We start from the raw sequence: 9444 nt of genomic DNA, 5'->3' as shown, positions 1-9444 counted from the left end.
AATGAACATTTTCTCAACTGAGATAGGTCATGCTGTCAATGTTGGATTTTCCTTTGTTATATAGGTCATGCTGTCAATGTTGGATCTGCATAAGATGTTATGCAGTTAAACAATAAGTGACGCAGGGAAGGCGTAAAAAAAAATTTATATGCATAACTACTTATGCAGATAACCTAAACAATGCATAACTTGTCATGCTATCAATGTTGGATCTGCATAAGATGTTATGCATTAAAACAATAAGTGACGCAGGGAAGGCGTAAAAACCCTTTTATATGCATAACTACTTATGCAAATAACCTAAACAATGCATAACTTGTCATGCTGTCAATGTTGGATCTGCATAAGATGTTATGCATTAAAACTATAAGTGACGCAGGGAAGGCGTAAAAATCCTTTTATATGCATAACTATTTATGCAGATAACCTAAACAATGCATAACTTGTCATGCTGTCAATGTTGGATCTGCATAAGATGTTATGCATTAAAACAATAAGTGACGCAGGGAAGGCGTAAAAACCCTTTTATATGCATAACTACTTATGCAGATAACCTAAACAATGCATAACTTGTCATGCTGTCAATGTTGGATCTGCATAAGATGTTATGCATTAAAACAATAAGTGACGCAGGGAATGCTTAACAAAAAAATAACACTTCTTATATGCATAACAAGTTATGCAGATACTCTAAACAATGCATAACAGGTCATGCAGTTATTTTTGGATCTGCATAAGATGTTATACAGTTAAACAATGTTTGTATTTTATGCAGTTAAACAAGTTATGCATAATAAGTTATGCAGTTCTGCATGTTTGCTTTCATATGCTTGAAATATACATTCATTCTTAAGGTTCATAAACAAGTACCTCTAAGATTGAAATATGCTTCTTGAACATTGCTTTCTTCATTGCTGCAAAGTACCACCTTGCAGCTCTTGGTGTAGCATTGGGATTGACCTTTAAAATGTCTGATGATGATATCTCAGCTATGTACTGCATAACTAGTTATGCACATTTTCTTTGTACTGCATAACTGGTTATGCACATTTATTTTTGTGCCACATAACAAGTTATGCATCTGCATAACTGGTTATGCACATTTGTTTTGTACTGCATAACTTGTTATGCACATTTTCTTTGTACTGCATAACTAGTTATGCATATTTTTTTTGCATCTGCAGTGATTTATGATAAGCATAACTGCATAATGTCTTATGCATTACTTTTCTCACTTTTTCTGGTTATGCGTCAGTTTTTTTAGCTGCATAAGACATTATGCATTATTTTGTTTTAGCTGCATATTGTCTTATGCATTACTTTTTTTACTTTTCTGATTTATGGATTTTTATGCACGTGCATAATGTCTTCTGCATCATTTTGTTCAGTGCATAAGACAATATAAGGGAAAATTTAGCTGCATAACTTTTTTTCTGTTTCTTCCACTTGATTTTTTCTTCTTCGTCTGTTTCATCCATTTTTGTTGAAATGTATTCTAGGGTTTAGTCAAAAATGATTTACTTCTTTGAATCATCGATTTTAAATGATGGAGAAAAAATCTTTGCAGATCCGTTACAGAGATTAATGGAGGAATAGGGAAAGAAACTGGCGGAGAAGAAAAAAAATTATGCCCAAAAACGATGAAGGGTAATAGAGTATTTCAGTACGTTTTAAATATTTTTAAATAATTATGGGTGCGACTGTATCAGAAATTATTTATGGGCCTGGCGGTTTTTTTGGGCCGGCGCCTAAAATTCCCTTTACTTATTTGTTTTCAGCAAATGCCAGCGGTTCTAGACCCATAATACAAGTGGCATGCGACATATACACTTTGCTCGCTAAATTTACAACTTTCCAGGGTTAGGAGAGACCTAGCTAACTAGTCCATTCCAATTTAGTCAAACAACCTAGAAGTAGTTTTTGTATTGTTAAATCAGAATTCTACATCTATTGATAAAAAAACATACGGTCCAAGATTATTTTTTTTCGGAAAAGAGGCGAACCTCAGATATATTGTAAACGCTGATTTTGGGAATCGGAAACCTTACAACGGATTTTCAAGATCATATTACATTCATCAACTCTATTATATCTCCACCAGTTCTTGAACGTTCCAATCCTTACAAACATTAGTACCATTTCATAGTTCCAGAGAGCCAAGTAACATCTGATTTTGGAAAAAAATCAATATGAATCACTGAACTAAGCAGTGACTGGATTAGGTCCAACCAGATGTTTTCAAGAACATGTACATTCAAGTACCATGAACTAAGGTTTTTAAAATACCAGTATTTACAGAAATTAAAGTAACAGGAATCAAAGTAACATGGGTCTTCTGAATAGGTCTTCAATGGTCTGAATCGGAATGAATCGAACCGAATCGGCTTTGGATTCTTGGTAGCAGTTGAGGTGATCGACGAACTTGTTAATGATCTTGGTCTAGTTACTGTTGTTGATGTCTTGGTTTCCTTGGTTATATCTGATGATGCTCTTGCTGTTGTTGCTGGATTTGATTTTACATAATAAAGAAACATTATCATCCCTTCAACAGGTCTTCAAATGAATGAAGAAGAACAAACAAAAAAAAATCTAAACCACAAAAACCCAAAACAAAGAAAAAAGGATAAAATTTCTTGTATCTCTTCCTGAATTCAAAACAAGGGAAAAAGTCCTTGAATAAATCAGAAGAAGAAATCAAAGAAAGGAACCTAAACCTGGAAACAGATGTATTTTGAATCTAAAACCTTTCAGATCCAAACCTAGAAACTGAAGAAAAAAAATGCAGGAAAAAAACGAAATACAGAAGATTAAAGGAAGATTTAGGGTGGGTTGAGCTTCCCCTACTCAGATCTGCTCTAATGGAGCTAATCTGAGCAGGGGAAGCCTCTGGCTGTTAGGGTTTACAAAAGTTCAGAGAGAAAAAAGTTTTTTGAGGGAGAGAGAGAGAAGGGTTTTTTCCAAAAAAAAAAAATTCACCCTTTCAAGATGCATTCCACGAACAAGTCTTACGGTCAAAGATTAAAACCTCTTATTTGTACTTAAATACCCCTTCACTTGTTCAGTCAGTGTACTGATCAATAAAGAGAGTTTCATTTTCACACTTCATTAATTTGGTTCTCTTTTTAGAAATCAAACATCTGCAACTGCTCTCACTTTGATTTTTATTTTGACATCCAGTGTTGATCATCAAATCTGGTGTTGGCTGAAGAGGTATACTCTTTACTCTTATATATATATATATATCCTATGCTTCTATTTTGGTTTCAATTCTAGGTTTTTCTCAATCTTTTTGATGGTTGATTTGGATCAAGAAGAAGAGAAAACAAATGGGTGGTTGTAAATGGAATCATGATCTTGTATGGGATCCTGCTGGTGGCAGAAGGAATCCTCTCACACATACAGTGAAAAGTAGTATTAGTGTAGGCTTCTCTTAAATATATCCCACACATTTATTAAGCATAACCCAAAAAGTTTAAGTTAAAATGAAGAAGGGGATCCCTGGACACTCTTAAATGGACACTATCATACATGATTTGCGTCATTTTCTCGTAAAACCAAAAAGAAAATGAATTTGAATCTAATATTTAGATGATATGTTCCTCTCATAGGAGTTTACATTCCTACCAAAAATGAGCACAATTTGAGACGTATAACACCACCATCTACCCCTTTGAATGTCAGTCGTTAAAAGTTAACGGTTGAAATTAAGATCGGTAGATGGTAAGGTTTGGTAACTGAATTGTGCTCATTTTTGGTAGGAATGTAAAGTCCTATGAGAGGAACATATCAACTAAATATTAGATTCAAATTCATTATCGTTTTGGCTTTGTGGAGAAAATGGCGCAAATCATGTATGATAGTATTCATCTAAGAGTGTCCATGGATCCTCCCTCTAAAATGAAAAGCCAAAAATTAAAATGAAAAATCAAACAAGTTTTAATTTTCACTAACAATTAAACTTCCATCTTACTCAAAATCAAAATAAACCCTAACTTATTTTTCTTAATCATACTTAAAATTAATTATAATTGTTCTTTCAATATTCTCACAAATTGAACGATTATATACAAACTCTGATTCTTATTTTCCCCCAAAACAAAACAACCTCTAATTCTAATTTTTTTCTTAATCATGATTACATTAAAATTGACCCGGGGTATATATTCTAACTGTTTTCTCTTAAAAAAATTCCACAACAACATCAATACTAAGGTTTTGTTCTTTTCCTATGACTATTCTCCTAGAACTCCATAAGCATAAACATAATCTATAAAACAAAATCTTTAAGATGATGTATTTTTCTTCTCAATCATGATTATACTAAAATTGATTAAGGGTATTGATTCTTCTTCAAAAACATTAACTATGTGAAACATCTTACATAAATCTAATTAGATAATTAGCTTCTTTTTGTTGTTGTTGTTGATGTTGATTTAGAATATAATGATTATTTTATTATTTTTGTCTATATATAATAATTATATATAATTTTTTGGGCTATGTAGAATTATTATAAAGGTTTGTTTGGTTAGCTTAATCACTTATTTTGAAGGGGTTATGGTTAATAAATGTGTGAGATACATTTAAGAGAAGCCTTATTGTATCTCCTCTGGATAACGAACTAAGTAAGTACTAATCTAAGAATTTTCTTTCATATGCTTGATATTTTTGTTATTTTTAGATCAAATTTGATTAAAACTTATGTTCTGAATAGATCGACTTATGAGTATTAATTGAATTGTTAAATTAGTCGGTCTATTTCGAAATAGGTTAGAGGTTCTGGGTTGATGCATATCCTGTGAGTTCCAAGTTTCTTCTTATTTTTCTACCATATACTACTGTCCAAGTTAGATGAATTTTTGTTATGGTCATTATGGCACATGATGCCTCAGGCTCTGCCTTATGGTGCATTGGCATTCATATACGTACCCTTTTTCATGTCTGTATTAGGAGGTTGGTGCACTTTTTTCTTTCAAAGTTGATGTATATCTGATTCATTTGCTTTGTAGGAATGAGCTAAGAGAATTTCGTTGTTTCGTCTTCCCGTAGACCTTGTCCTGAAAGACAGGATTGTCATTTACGATCTTGGTCATCAACGCGAAGGATGATTTGACTATGATTGTAAGTTACTCTTGCTCCATCTATGATTTTTCCATCCTCCTATACGTACCCTTTTTCATGTCTGATACATTTTCTTCTTTTTCCTAGGCTTATTTGTTAATTTTTCTTCGGTCCCAACTAGTAATAGTTCACCTGGATGAGCTTTTCATATCCGACAAAACTCAGAATTGTTACCCATGATACTCTCATCTTCAGGGATATGGGCTTACCCAAACCCGCTAGGTTAGGGGTAAATGAGAAAATATAGCAAATATACAGTAAAAACTATGTATAAGAATACCTTAGGGACCACAAAAGAATATTCTTATATGGAGGCTATTCTTATATGGAGGTCTAGCTTGAATAGAACAACATATATTTTTTCATATGGCATTTAGGCATATTCATGCATATGCATAAGAAACACAAAAATGTATCTAAGTATATACAAAAACTATTTAAATAAAAGAGGATTTTTTTTTATATTTATGTACAAAATTTGTAATAAAACAATTCACATACATCACAATTATCACATCGAAAATTGACAAATGAAATCAAATGAGTATGAAGATATTCGTATTAAATTGTGCACAAAAAAAATCAAAAAATCCATTTTGAAGAAAAACAAACTTGTAGTATGGTTACAAGAATCTCTTCATCTTAAATTTTGATGTATGATAAGTGTTATATATTTATAGTATGACGTCAATTATTCTTACATGGAGGTAGGTTCCTTAAGACATGACCATAAAAAATTATGACTTATTCCAGTATGGAGTTTATTCTTAAATATAACTAGCCCAAGTCGGGACCATAAATTTTTATTCTTATATGGAATTTATTCATGTATGGAGTATTCCTCTGGAGAGGTTTTACTGTATAGGGATGTTTTTATATTTTATAAATTATATAAGTGTTTAATTATATTTTATTTTCTAACTTAGTTGTTTCTCTTGCAACAATTCGCAAGTAGTAACCAACACAACATCGTTCTAACTTGAAGATGTAAGATTGATTTCTCTTTAAAAAGAAATGAAATCCGTTTTATATAATTTTTAATGTTTTATTTTCTAGCCTTTTTTTCATTTTTTATAAATTATATAAGTAGAATAAATAAATAGAGAGACTAATGTGAGAACAAAATGGAGTAGTAGAAGAAGAGAAACTTTGTTGATTTTGTTGTGTCTTTATAAAGGAGGAAGAGACCTCTTATATAGGCTTTCTTCCGTTAGGGAGATAACTATACCATTAAATCACCAACTACACCTAGAATAAGGGGGTTACAAGAGTTACAAAACTAACACCCATGAAGTGGGTATTAAGTGCCTAATTAGTATGAATTAGTGGAGTGGTGGTCCATCTCCATATAATTATTTCATAACACTCACCCTAGATGTCCACCATGTAAAAACGTTGCCTCGTTAAAACCTTGCTCGGAAAACCCATTGGGAAAAAACATAGCGAAGGAAAAAGAGCGCGATATGCGGTGAATGTTGATAGAACTACCTCATTAAAACATTGTTAAGAAAACCCTAAGGGAAAAACCATAGCGGAGGAAAAAAAGTGTAGTTTAGAAAATTTCTCCCCCTCTTTACAGCTTCTATAACACCTTTAACTTGACAAGTATTTGAGTTGCCTCATTCCAATCTTGTGAACCAACTTCTTGAATGTGGAGGTCGGTAATGATTTAGTGAATAAATCAACAAGATTTTCACTTGATCGTACCTGCTTTACTTCAAGTTCTTCGTTCTTTACAATTTCATGTGTGAAGAAAAATTTAGGAGAAATATGCTTTGTGTTAGAGCACTGCTCGGTCGAACTCACAAGCGTTTATATCTCAAGCTTGTTTGTCAATGTTAGTGATCAAAACTATAAGTCTTGATTTCTAGTCTACTTGTAGATGTCTCGGACTAGGATCGATTGTGTAGTTGAGCATTAGACTTCATGGCGTTCATCAATTGAAGAAGAAGAACTACTAAGGCGAGCTTGTGGAACTTCATCAACAAAAGGTATGTGGAGACTGAAACTCATCTATCACTTGGAAAGTCTATTTCTACTCTATCTCCTATATTGAGACATAAGTCGTGTTAGAATATAGATTTCTATTATACACATTTGAGATTTCGAGCTGAGTTTAACTCGCTTACATATTTCTCGGAATATGTGATAGTAAGCTTTCGCTTCAATCAAGTTCATCTTGATCACGTGAAAATCGCCGAGTAACATCTTACATGGTTTGTGTGATACAATCATTCGGTGTAGATTTGGAATGTTTCGTTATGATTATTTCAATAACTTGAAAATTGCTTTGATGCTAATAGTGTGTGAAAACGGCTATTGTCATCCTCTAAGAAAGTTTCAATGATTGAAATAAGAGTTTAGAATACTTAACCATCATTGGATTATAAACATATTGTGCATTCTTGCATGTATGTGATCCATGACCGGAACTAAAGTTTGCATACCCGTATGCGTACTTGAAGTTGTGAAATTCCGTGTACCAAGCACACATAACGGTACGCATACTTGCGTAAGGTATAGGTCCGGGAATTTTTCTGGGTTTTGGAAGTGTACTAAGTATGTGTACCCGATTGCATACCGGCGAACCCAAACTCACACCGGCTACTTAAGTATGTGTATCCGTTTGCATACTTGAGTGGTTAAAGTTCTAAAATCGGTTGGCTCATGAACTAATACATTTATATATTAAGGTATGAATTCTTTGCAAACCGTGGCTATTATGTTCATGAATTGATTCGAGTGAACCAAACCGATTTTTCTTCAATTGTGTTCTTGTATACTTCTATGAGAATATGGAAATTGAACAACTCTTTAACTAGTTTCATTTGAGTCATTTGAACTAGTTATAGTTAAGATGAATAGGGTTGATTTGAGAGTGTTCATATAGCTAACCTCGGTTAAATACGGTTGAGCCAACATGGTGTACACGTTTAAGTACGGCTACATAAACCTAAATGAGGATACATTTCATTTGTGTATAACAAGTTAAGTTCGATCTAATGGTTGAAATATATTAGCTTGAATCTAATCAGGTTTTCCTCTAACGGTGAATATTGAATGCTTTGTTACCAAGGTAACATTGATTGCAAACCCTGATTTGAAAACTATATAAAGGAGAACTCTAGCAACTAGGAAACCTAATCCCCACACCTCCTGTGTGATACTAGTTGGATAACCTAGAGTCGATTCTCCTTTAACCTTAGGTTTTTCACGAAACCCTGTAGGTTAACGACTTGAAGAATTCATTGGGATTGTGAATCCAGACCCAAATATTTTCTCTATGGTTGCGTGATCTGATCTTGTTGTTTCTATCGTGTTTGAATACTATCTTCTTTAAGATTGGCTCAAGATTTAATCTCCGATAGGCAAGATAAAAAGTAATCACAAACATCTTCGTCTCATCATTTGTGATTCCACAATATCTTGTTTCGCTACCATACGGTTAAGATTATTGGGAGGTGATTGATATTTCTAGGCTGTTCTTCGGGAATATAAGTTCGGTATATCAATTGGTTCATGTTCACCTTGATTTATCAAAATACGAAACAAAACTCAGAGGTATTTCCGTGGGAGACAAATTTATCTATCCTATAGACTTTTCTGTGTGAGACAGATTTGTTTATCAATTCTTCGACTTTGGGTCGTAGCAACTTTTGGTTGTGGGTGAGATCAGCTAAGGGAATCAAGTGCGTAGTATCCTGCTGGGATCAGAGACGTAGGGAGCGTAATTGTACCTTGAATCAGTGTGAGATTGATTAGAGTTCAACTACAGTCCAGTCCGAAGTTCAGTGATACTAGGCTAGTGTCTATAGCGGCTTAATACAGTGTGATGTTCAAATCTGGACTAGGTCCCGGGTTTTTTCTGCATTTGTGGTTTCCTCGTTAACAAAACTTCTGGTGTCTGTGTTATTTATTTTTCGCGTTATATTTTGTCATATAATTGAAATATCACAGGTTGTGCGTTAAATCAATCAATTGATAAATCCAACCTTTGGTTGTTGATTGAAATTGATTGATCCTTGAACATTGGTCTTTGGTACCGTTCAAGTTAATCCTCTTATATTCAATCGGGCTCGCAAACTACTATTTGCTGATTGCAGATTGAATTGAGAAAGAGAGATACAAAACTCTTTGATATACTTTTCTCTATATTGAGTCTAATTGTCTAGTTGATTCTCTTGAAAGTATATTGGAGTTTGTCTATTCAGATTGCCAAACGAATTGTTGGGTGTGGTTGTTAGACCCCCGCTTTTTCACTTTGTTCGATCACCCTTTATATAACCATCTTTGAGTTGTGCAATACAAGCGGCATTGTCTTCA

The sequence above is a fragment of the Papaver somniferum genome, chromosome 9 (genome assembly GCF_003573695.1).
Source record: "Papaver somniferum cultivar HN1 chromosome 9, ASM357369v1, whole genome shotgun sequence".
Taxonomy (NCBI): Eukaryota; Viridiplantae; Streptophyta; class Magnoliopsida; order Ranunculales; family Papaveraceae; genus Papaver; species Papaver somniferum.
Note: the sequence above shows the minus strand (reverse complement) of the source record.